This window comes from Prionailurus viverrinus, unplaced genomic scaffold (assembly GCF_022837055.1).
Source record: "Prionailurus viverrinus isolate Anna unplaced genomic scaffold, UM_Priviv_1.0 scaffold_59, whole genome shotgun sequence".
Taxonomy (NCBI): Eukaryota; Metazoa; Chordata; class Mammalia; order Carnivora; family Felidae; genus Prionailurus; species Prionailurus viverrinus.
The window spans coordinates 738,009-747,694 of record NW_025927621.1 but is presented as its reverse complement, the minus strand read 5'-3'; the positions used below and the strand labels follow the sequence as shown (position 1 = coordinate 747,694).

The window sequence follows — 9,686 nt, the reverse complement described above, 5'->3', positions numbered from 1 at the left end:
CTGACAGGTACTTTGTGTCAGGAACCTCCCGTTATTTGAATATTCAATATTATTCCTGCGTCAGAATTTGTTACAGTTATCCTTTCTTGTCTTCGTTGGAAGGAATCTCATCAATAATATCTTAAAAACATACTAGTTACCTTATGTCTTTTTCAGGTGAGATTTGGCATGTTTTTTAATTTCTCATGAACTTGTGAAAAACTGAAATACTTTTCAATTGATTGCAGTTTTTACTAAAAGCTGATTCACGCCATCCCTCTGAGACTGCTGCTGGTCAAAGAACTTACCAATGCCCCTTCTCAGTGTGGGAAAGATTGTACTAAGCAAGCATTGTGAGCCAAGTTTAGAAGAAAAAGCCTGAGCATAGTGTATCTCTATGAAAATTGATGCTTAGATCCCCTGTCTGATACATTTCCACTTTTTTTAATGTTTCTTTTTTGGCCCATTTTCTCATTCAGAGATTCGTAGACCTGCCTCAGTTTTACATTCACCACCCATTTTATTCTGGTGGACTTTTTTTTGAGTACGTTGTTAGATTCTGTTTGCCAAATCTTGGTTGAGGACATTTGCATCTGTGTGCTTGAACGATACGGACCCATAGTTTTGTTTTTTCGTGGTGTCTTTATCTGGTTTTGGTATCAGGGTAATGCTGAATTAATTTGGATATTTTCTTTCCTGTTCTATTTTCTGGAATAGTTTGACAAGTATAGACATCAACTTTTCTTCAGATGTTTGATAGAATGTGCTTGTGAAGACGTCCGGTCCTGGACTGTTGTCTCTTAGGTGACATTTGATTACTGAATCTGTCTTCTTGCTAGTAAACCATCTGTTCAAATTTTCGATTTCATTCTGCTTCAGTTTTGGTAAGTTCCATGTTTCTAGGAATTGATCCATATAATCTGGTTTGTCCAGCTTGTTGGCATATAGTTTCTCATAATATTCTCTTACAATTGTTTGTATTTCTGTGGTGTTGGTTGTTCTCTGTCATTGTTATTTATAGGTGTCATTTCTGTTTTTCTGATTAGTCTGGCTAGGGCTTATCAATTTCAATGTTCTTTTCATTGAAGCAGCTCCTAATTTCACTTACCTTGTTCTACTGTAGTTTTACCTTCTATATCACTTATTTCTCCTCTGCTTTTAATTATTTTCTTCATGCTGCTGTTTGGGGGTTTTGTTTGTTGTCCTTTGTCTGGCTTTTATAGTTATAAGGTTATGGAGTTTACTTCAGGGTATTTTGTTTTTTGTTTTTTCCTGAGGCAGACCTGTATTGCTATAAGCTTCCCTGTTAGAACTAGTTTTCTTGCTTTACAGAAGTTTGGATTGTTGTGTTTTCATTTTCATTTGTTTCCATGTTATTTCGATTTCATCTTTGATTTCTTGGTTGACCCATTGATTGTTTAGGAGCATGCTGTTTAACTTCCATGTTTTTGTGCCTTTTGCAGATTTTTTTTTTCTTGTTGGAGACTTCTACTTTCATAGCATTGTGGTCTGAAAAGACACATGGTATGACGTCGATTGGTTTGATTTTGTTTTGGCTTGTTTTATGACCTAATATTTTATTGAGTGTGGGGAATTTTCCATGTGCATGTGAAAAGAATGAGTATGGTGCTGTTTTAGGATGGAATGTCCTAAATATATCGGTTAAGTCCATCTGGTCTACTCTATCATTCAAAGTCACTACTTCCTTGTTGATTTTCTGATGGAATGATCTCTCCATGGGTATCATTGGAGTGTTAAAGTGCCCTACTATGATTGTATGACTATCAATACTTTAGGTTTTGACTGTTTTGTGTACTTGGATGCTCTCAGGTTGAGTGCGTATATGTTTACAATTGTTCTATCTTTTTTTGGATTGTACCTTTTATTATTATAGTGTCCTTCATTGTCTCTTGTTACAGTTTTCTTTTTAAATCTATTTTTTTCTGATATAGGTATGGCTACTGCAGTTTTCTTTTGATACTTTAGTTCTATAGTTAGCCTCTTGTAGGTAGAAGATAGATGGGTCCTATATTTTATTCATTCTATCACCCAGTGCCTTTTATTATGAAGAGAGAGTGCACAGGCATGGGATGGCAGGGTGGGGGAATGGGGGAAGATAGAAGGAGAGCGAGAGAGAATGAGAGTGAGGATGTATCTTAAGCAAATCTCAAGCTCAGTGCAGAGCTCAGTTGGGACTCAATCCCAGGATCCTGGGATCATAGCCTGAGCCCAAATCAAGAGTCGAAATCTCAAGCGATGGAGCCATCCAGGTGCCCCTATCTGTCACCCAGTGCCTTTGATTTGAGCATGTATTCTGTTTCCGTTCAAAGTAATTGATAGACATACAGTTGTCCTTTTATTACTTGATGTTGGTTGTTTCTGAATCTGTCTGATCCTTTCTTCTCTTTCTCTTTTCTATGGTTTGCTGGGTTTATTTAGTAGTGCAGTTGAAATTGCTTGTCTTTATACTCTGCATATGTATTAGTGGTGTTTGATTTGTGGTTATTATTAGGTTTGTACCTAACCACTTCTGCATATAGAAGTCTATATTAAGTTGATAGTTGTTGAAGCTTGAACCAGTTCTTTACTCCTCTCCTCCCCGTGTTGTAGATATGTAGTGTCATATTTCAAAACCTTTCATATCGTGGATACCTTGGCTGATGTTTTACAGATATATTCATTTTTATTGCTTTTGCGTTTCGCACTTTAATACTGTCACTTTAGGTGTTTCTTTTCCACTTAAAGAGTCTCCTTTAACATTTCTTGCGGGGGTGGTTTGTGGCTTGTGAACTCGCTTAGTATTTATTTGGCAACCTCTTGATCTGTCCTTCCATCTGAATGATAGTGTTGTGGATAGACTCTCTTTGGCTGCAGATGTTTTCCATTCAGCAACTTTACCATACCTGCTGCTCACTTACGGTTTCAAACTTTCTTCTGAAAAACATCCAGTGATAAACTTATGGGGTTTTTTCTTGTAGGTAACTGTCATCTTTTCTTTTCCTGCTGTTAAAATTTTTCTTGATCATGACATTTTGGGTTTTAATTACTACATGACTTGGTGTAGATCTGCTTCTGCTGAATATTTTGGGGGTTCTTTGTGCCTCCTGCTTCTGAATCTGTTTCCTTCCCCGATTGAAGGAAGTTTTCATCTATTGTGTCTTCAAATAAATTTTCTGGTTCCATTTGTCAGAATTCTCAGAATGAGAAATAGGACAGGAAAGACCTATTGAAGCTTCTCTGATGAGTCACTGGATTTGCATGCGTGGAGGATACATTCGGGACTCAAATGAACAACCTACCTTTAATTTCAAAGAACTAGAAAAAGACAACAATCTACGTCCAATGTTCTCAAAACGGAGAAAGGAATACATATGAGAGTGGAAACCAATGAAATAGAGACCATGAAATCAATAGAAAATAGGAAGAAGACCAACAGTGGGTTTTCGAAAGAGTGAAACAAAATTGTCAAGACTATACATAGACTATGCTAAGACAGAGAGACGACCCAATTCAAAATAACTATAAATAAAAGAGAAGACATTACACCTGATACCAAAGAAATATAAAGGAAACAAAGAGGCGACTATGTGCAAATTAGATGCCAGCAAACCACTTACCTAGAAGAAATGGATAGGTTCTTAGAAACACACAACCTACCAAGACTGTATTAGGAAGATATAGAAGGTTTGCACAGACCCATTAAAGGAAGACTGCATCAATACAAGAAGATAACCAATGCAAGTAAATTGAATTAGTAATGGAAATTCTCTCAGGGAAGAAAAGCCCAGGAACAGGTGCATTCACTGGTGAATTTGAACAACCGTTGTAGAAGAAACTAACAGCAGTCCTCTCACTGATTAAAAAGGGATAAACACCTCCAAACTCATTTCATGAGACTGGAATACCCTGGTAGGAAGCCAGAAAAGGATACTACTTGAACAGAAAACTATAGGCCAGTATCCCCGTGATGAATATAGATGAATAATTCCCAATAATATACAAGCAAACCAAATTCAGCATCACCTTAAAAGGATCATTGACCGTGATGAAGGGCTTTTTTCCCTGTAAAGGAAGGATGTTTCAGAAATGCAAATCAATAAATGTGACTCCTCACATACTTGAATGAAAAAAAATCAACCAGAAACCAGAATCTTAAGTATAAATAGCAAAGGCAGGGTTACTAGAAGGGAGGTGGGCAGGGGGATGGGTTTAATGGGTGATGGGCTAAGGAGGGCGCTAGTAGAGAGGAACACTTGGTGTTGTATGTAAGTGATGGATGACTACATTCTATACCTGAAACTAACACTACACTGTATGTTAACCAACTGGAATTTAATTAAACACTTGAACAAATAAATTCTAAAGAAATACATAAATAAATTTAACCTAAAATAAATAAATACATTTTAAAAATTAAAAAGAAAACTCATGTGACGATGTCAATAGACACAGAAAAAAAAAGTTCTGAGAAAATTTGGTATCCATTTGTGCTAAAAATCTCTTTAGAATTCTGTGTAGAAGGAACATATCTCAACATAAGAAAGGCCATGTATGTGAAGCCCACAGCTAACATCATACTCAATAGTGAGATTGTGAAAGATTTTCCTCTAAGATCAGGCACAAGACAAGGATGCCCTAGATATGTGAAGGGGATTGGTTGATGCAGGCTTCTGTTTATGGAATGAATAAATCACAGGTAGAAGACATAGCATAGGGAAAATAGAGAATGGTACTGGAGTGGTGATGCATGGTGAGAGACGATAGCTACACCTGTGTTAGCGTAGCAGCATGTATACACTTGTCCCATCACTATGTTGTTCATCTGAAACTAATGTAACACAGTGTGTCAGCTATTCCCAAATAACATGATTTTTTAAAAATAAGGTAAAGGAATGAAATAAAAAGTTTAATGTAAAAGAACCTGTTCCTATCTAATCAAGAAATGCAATAAAGTTCCAAAATAGAAAGTCACAGATCAAATTCTGTAGCATTCCTATACACTAACCAAATTATCTAAGAGGGAAAGAAAACAATCCCATTTACAATAGCATCAAAACCAATAAAATTTATAGGAACAAATTTAGCTAAGGAAGTGAAAGACCTCTCTACAGAAAACTGTAAAACCTGTGTGCAGAAATGGAAGAAATTCAATTTGTATGAAAGAAACAGGAGACTCCGCCCACCAACTCCAGTTATACACCACAGCACAGGAGAAGTGCCCTGCAGGTCCTCACCACACCAGGGACTATCCAAAATGACCAAGCGGAAGAATTCCCCTCAGAAGAATCTCCAGGAAATAACAACAGCTAAGGAGCTGATCAAAAAGAATTTAAATAATATAACAGAAAGTGAATTTTAGAATAATAGTCATAAAATTAATCGCTGGGCTTGAAAACAGTATAGCTGGCACAAAAACAGACACATAGACCAATGGAATAGAATAGAAACCCCAGAACTAGACCCACAAACGTATGGCCAACTCATCTTTGACAAAGCAGGAAAGAACATCCAATGGATGTAAGTTTTATGCAATTAGAAACACATATCTTCAAATGTATTTGGAACCACAAAAAGACCCCAAGTAGCCAATGCAAGAAAGAACAAAACAGGTGGCATCACACTTCTTGATTTCAAGCTGCATTCTAACACAAAGAAATCAGTTATGTCATTGGCATAGGCACACACACACAAGGCAATGGAATGGAAATTGAGAGCCCAAACTAAAGCCATGCATGCACAGTCAACTAGTATTTGACAAGGGAGTCAAGAATACTCAGTGGAGAAGAGTAGTCTCTTGAATAACTGGAGCTGGGAAAATTGGATAGTCACATGTATAAGATTAAAGCTTAGCACCTTATGTTACGTCACTCCAAGAATTAACTTGAAATGGATTAAAGATGTAAACGAATGATATGAAAACAAACTTCTTCCTCACCATTTCAGCTCTTATTATGCCAAGACGTAGCTGTTGAAGTGGTGAAGGGCTGGATAGAGAGTAGTCCTGGAAATAGAAGCCTGTGTGTGTGAAACAGACTTTCTTTAGTAGTCTGTAATTATCCCCCTGATGCTTTAAGAGTAGCCACTTCCTTCCCTACATTTTCAGGCACAGCTAGTACCATGCTTGCTGCCAGCAATGCACTGCTTTGTCTCCACAAATGCCTAGAAGCTCTAGGTTGGACCCATTGGGAAGGGTGGAGTTTTGTGGCAGTAATGCTGCCCTGTTGAAACCAGGTGGAGGGGAAGGAGAGAGGTGCCATTCCGGCTTCACTGGGGTTCAGGTATGTTAGTGTTGGTGTTGGATTTTTCACCTTTTACTCTAACACATCTCAAAAGTTTAATTTCTGTCCGGCATGTCAAAATGGCTTCCAGAACAGTTCCTCCTTTCTCAGAAGTGCCCTCCGTGTCATACCCCGTTGGGCTGCTCTTTATCACCATCCAGGGTCTTTGGGCCACCACCAACTTCTCCAACCTGGTGGCCTCTGGGACCTCACCCTCCACCTCCACCATCTGGAAAGATGATTGAAACAGTATGAGTTGACTTATAAAACACGTTTTGTCTTTTTACTTGTTGAGTGTTTGGAGAGGATGCAGTGATGGCACCACAGGGCTTTCAGGTTAGCCTGAGTGAGGACAGTGTAATGTGCTTCAAATTTCTCAGGAAATGAATGAAATGGGCAGTCGTTTCCACCCAGTGAGCTGGGCAACACATGTGTCTGAGAAGGAAAGAGGCCTTATACATGCTGACTCCCTAGGATGTAGCTTGTACAGAGACCATGTGCTGGGCTCTCTGAGGGATGAAACACACCCCTAACTTTATTTCTAGCTAGTTGAGACCTGAACTGTTCACAGATGCTTGATTAGTTATAAAAACTCCTGAACCAGGGCCATGTAGACCTTCCTCAAAGGACAGGATCAGATCTCCCTCTTGTCCTCAAGGGTCACCTGAGGCACCTGAAAAACCCTCTGCCCCTAGTACGGGACATGAGAATGTGAAAGAGTTGAATATAATGAAACCTGTTGCGGATGGTTTGTTTTTCTTGCACACAGTCTATGCAAGTCAGAATCAACTTCCATCCCCCTCCATCTTTTATGAGACCTAGGACATGGTGCAACTCCCATGGGGAATATCAGTTGTGTCTCTACCATGGATGCAGAGAAAGACAAGGTAAATTCTGTTGCCTATTTCAGTTGCAATGCTTTCTGGAAAATTTATCTGACCTTGTCTGGTTTTCTATGCCCTCTGGTATTTTTACTGTTTGATTTACATCCTCACAAGCCTCCAGACTTCTCCAGTTTAAGATCATCATGTTAGCTAGTGCCTCTGGACGCCACAAGTGTGTGGAGGTGGAGGACCACGTGGCTATCACTTTGTGTTTGTGGAAATAACTTGAGGAGAATGACACTTCACTGCACCCTCAAGTCTTCTGGAGCATGGGACACCTTTCTCACTTTCTTTGCATGGGATTATCCTGATTATTTTCATTTTTTTTCCTATTTCAGAGTAGGCCATGAATTTGTTCAGAATGTCTGCTATGAGCCTCGTGACTGGAAAAGATAACAACACTTTCCAACATTATATTGTGTGCTTTGTGCAGTGTTGAGGGTTATTAGTTAAATTTCAGAACTCATTACTGGTCCTTCTGTGTTGGTCAATGTGCAATAGAGAAGTTCTCCCAAGCTTTGCGCAGTGGCAGTATCATAGCCAATGAGGTTTATCCGAGGCGCGATTATTGCTCATCGAGAATTTCTCCAGTTGTCCCCTAGGTGGAAATACTCTGAATTTTCAGAAGCGGCATGTGTAATCGAAAATGTACGTGGAACTTCAGTCGTGAAGGGAGAGAATCAGTGATTACCTGCAGGGCCAGTAACTCACAGAGTTCTTCAGTTGTATTTATATGAGCAGGTTCAATTGTGTCCCAGGAACAGTTGCAACTGGTACTTTGTCTCATGATGCCTTATGGGAGTTTTACACCTGAAATTGAGACATGTTTCTGTTCATTCTTTTACGTAGAATTTCTACCTCCCTTTTACAATGGGACAAAATAGCTCTGCAATTCATATTGTATTTAAAAGCTGAATTGCCTGTGAATTAAGGTAAACACTCTTAAGACCATGAATGTGCACAGGTAACGTGTTTCTCTCAGAAAACACATTTCTAGGCCCCCTGCAGGACTCCAGGAATCCCCATCTCCTCAAAGGTCTCTGTGCCCTTGCACAGAAGATGTCTTTGTCAGTGAGGGAAGCAGAGTAAGGACATGAATGGGATGGCAATTTGAGCTTTGACCCTGGGGTGGCCCTGAATCTCTGTGTGGTGCTGGGCTTTTCTTTCATTCCTTCATGTTTTGTCTGTTCTCAATGTGTAAGTAAAAAGTCTGCAGATCTGGTGGAAGAGGGGTGTCCTGAACACAGATGCCTGCCTCTCTGGAATACATTCCTTTATTAGACTGGCATTACTGCCATCAATCTTCAAGAATAGGATTCCTTGGCTTTCTGCATTTGTAACCATGTGCAGTGATGTGTGGAGACAGTAGTTTCTCCTTGTGCATCTGGTACCTTCAGGCTGTAGGTGGGACCTCATAGGAGGTCCTCGTGAGACCTTCAGGTTGTAAGTGGGATCTCGTGGGAGGGTAGAGTTTTCTGGCACTGATGCTGCATTCTACTAGAACCCGTGAATGAACAAGGGGCCAGGTGCTGACACCTGCTTCATTGTGTTTCAGCTCCTGTGGGCGTTCTACTTCTGTCTGTCATACCAACATACCTGTCGCTTCTGTTCTGTAGGTCCTTATGGTTGCAAGAGGACCTCCTCTTTTACCAGGTCCACCCTGCATGCCCTCCCCCACAGATCCCCTTTATCACTGTTCATGGACTCTATAAGTCACCACCAGCTCATTGGTGCCCTCAGTGACCTCCACCTCGACTATTTGTAAGATGATCTGAACAGTATGAGTTGACATGTTCAGCATATTCATCTACTGTCTTGTTGAGTCTCTGAGAAGATGTAGAGATGGCCTCACAGGCTTTTCAATGCAAGGGTGCTGCTGACTGAAACACTGTTAAGATTCCTCAAGTTTCTTAGGCCATACATATGTTGGGCTGTGCCTAAGTGTGTGTATCTCTGTGAGACTAAATGCGACGAAAGGTTGTAGATTAGCTGTGTGGCTTCCTTGGCTTCAGCCTGAGTCACACTCTTAGCGGGGAATTCAGGGTTGACCAGGAAATGCCCCTGCTGGACTCCTGTCACCGCAACCCTGAACCTGCTTTCACCACCCTGCCTGAAGGTTTGCATCTCCGACACTTCCCTCACAATTTCCTGAGGCTTTGCGTGTGTTCCTCTTGTCTCAGACCTAATGCCAGCTCTCAGTGGGGAGAGCCTCAACTCAGAGCATCAGCTTTGTGATCTGAGAAGCAGGGATAATGTTGATCTCTGAGGTCAGCGCGATGAAGAGGTGGTTAAGCACATGAGGAATTTGTAAAATATATGGGATGAGTGAGCACTCACCCTTTTCAGCGTGGAAACGAATGTATCTGCACAGAGAAGATCATCAACAGATGTTCATTCAATTTCATGAAACTAAGGGTATAATGCCTGAGGCTGAGAGATTGGCAATTCTAGTTTCAAAGGATACAACAAAGATTCCTGTGTGTTTTCTATTAAAATTCAGGTCCTACTTTACAAGGAAGGAAAAGATAAGTATGAGAATATGGAT

The 9,686-nt window shown here is 40.1% G+C and overlaps 1 pseudogene; it reads left to right on the top strand.

The window, feature by feature from the left end:
• Positions 1-7,655: 7,655 nt before the first annotated feature.
• LOC125159692 (uncharacterized) lies at positions 7,656-7,808 on the top strand (annotated as a pseudogene).
• The last annotated feature ends 1,878 nt before the right edge of the window (positions 7,809-9,686 follow it).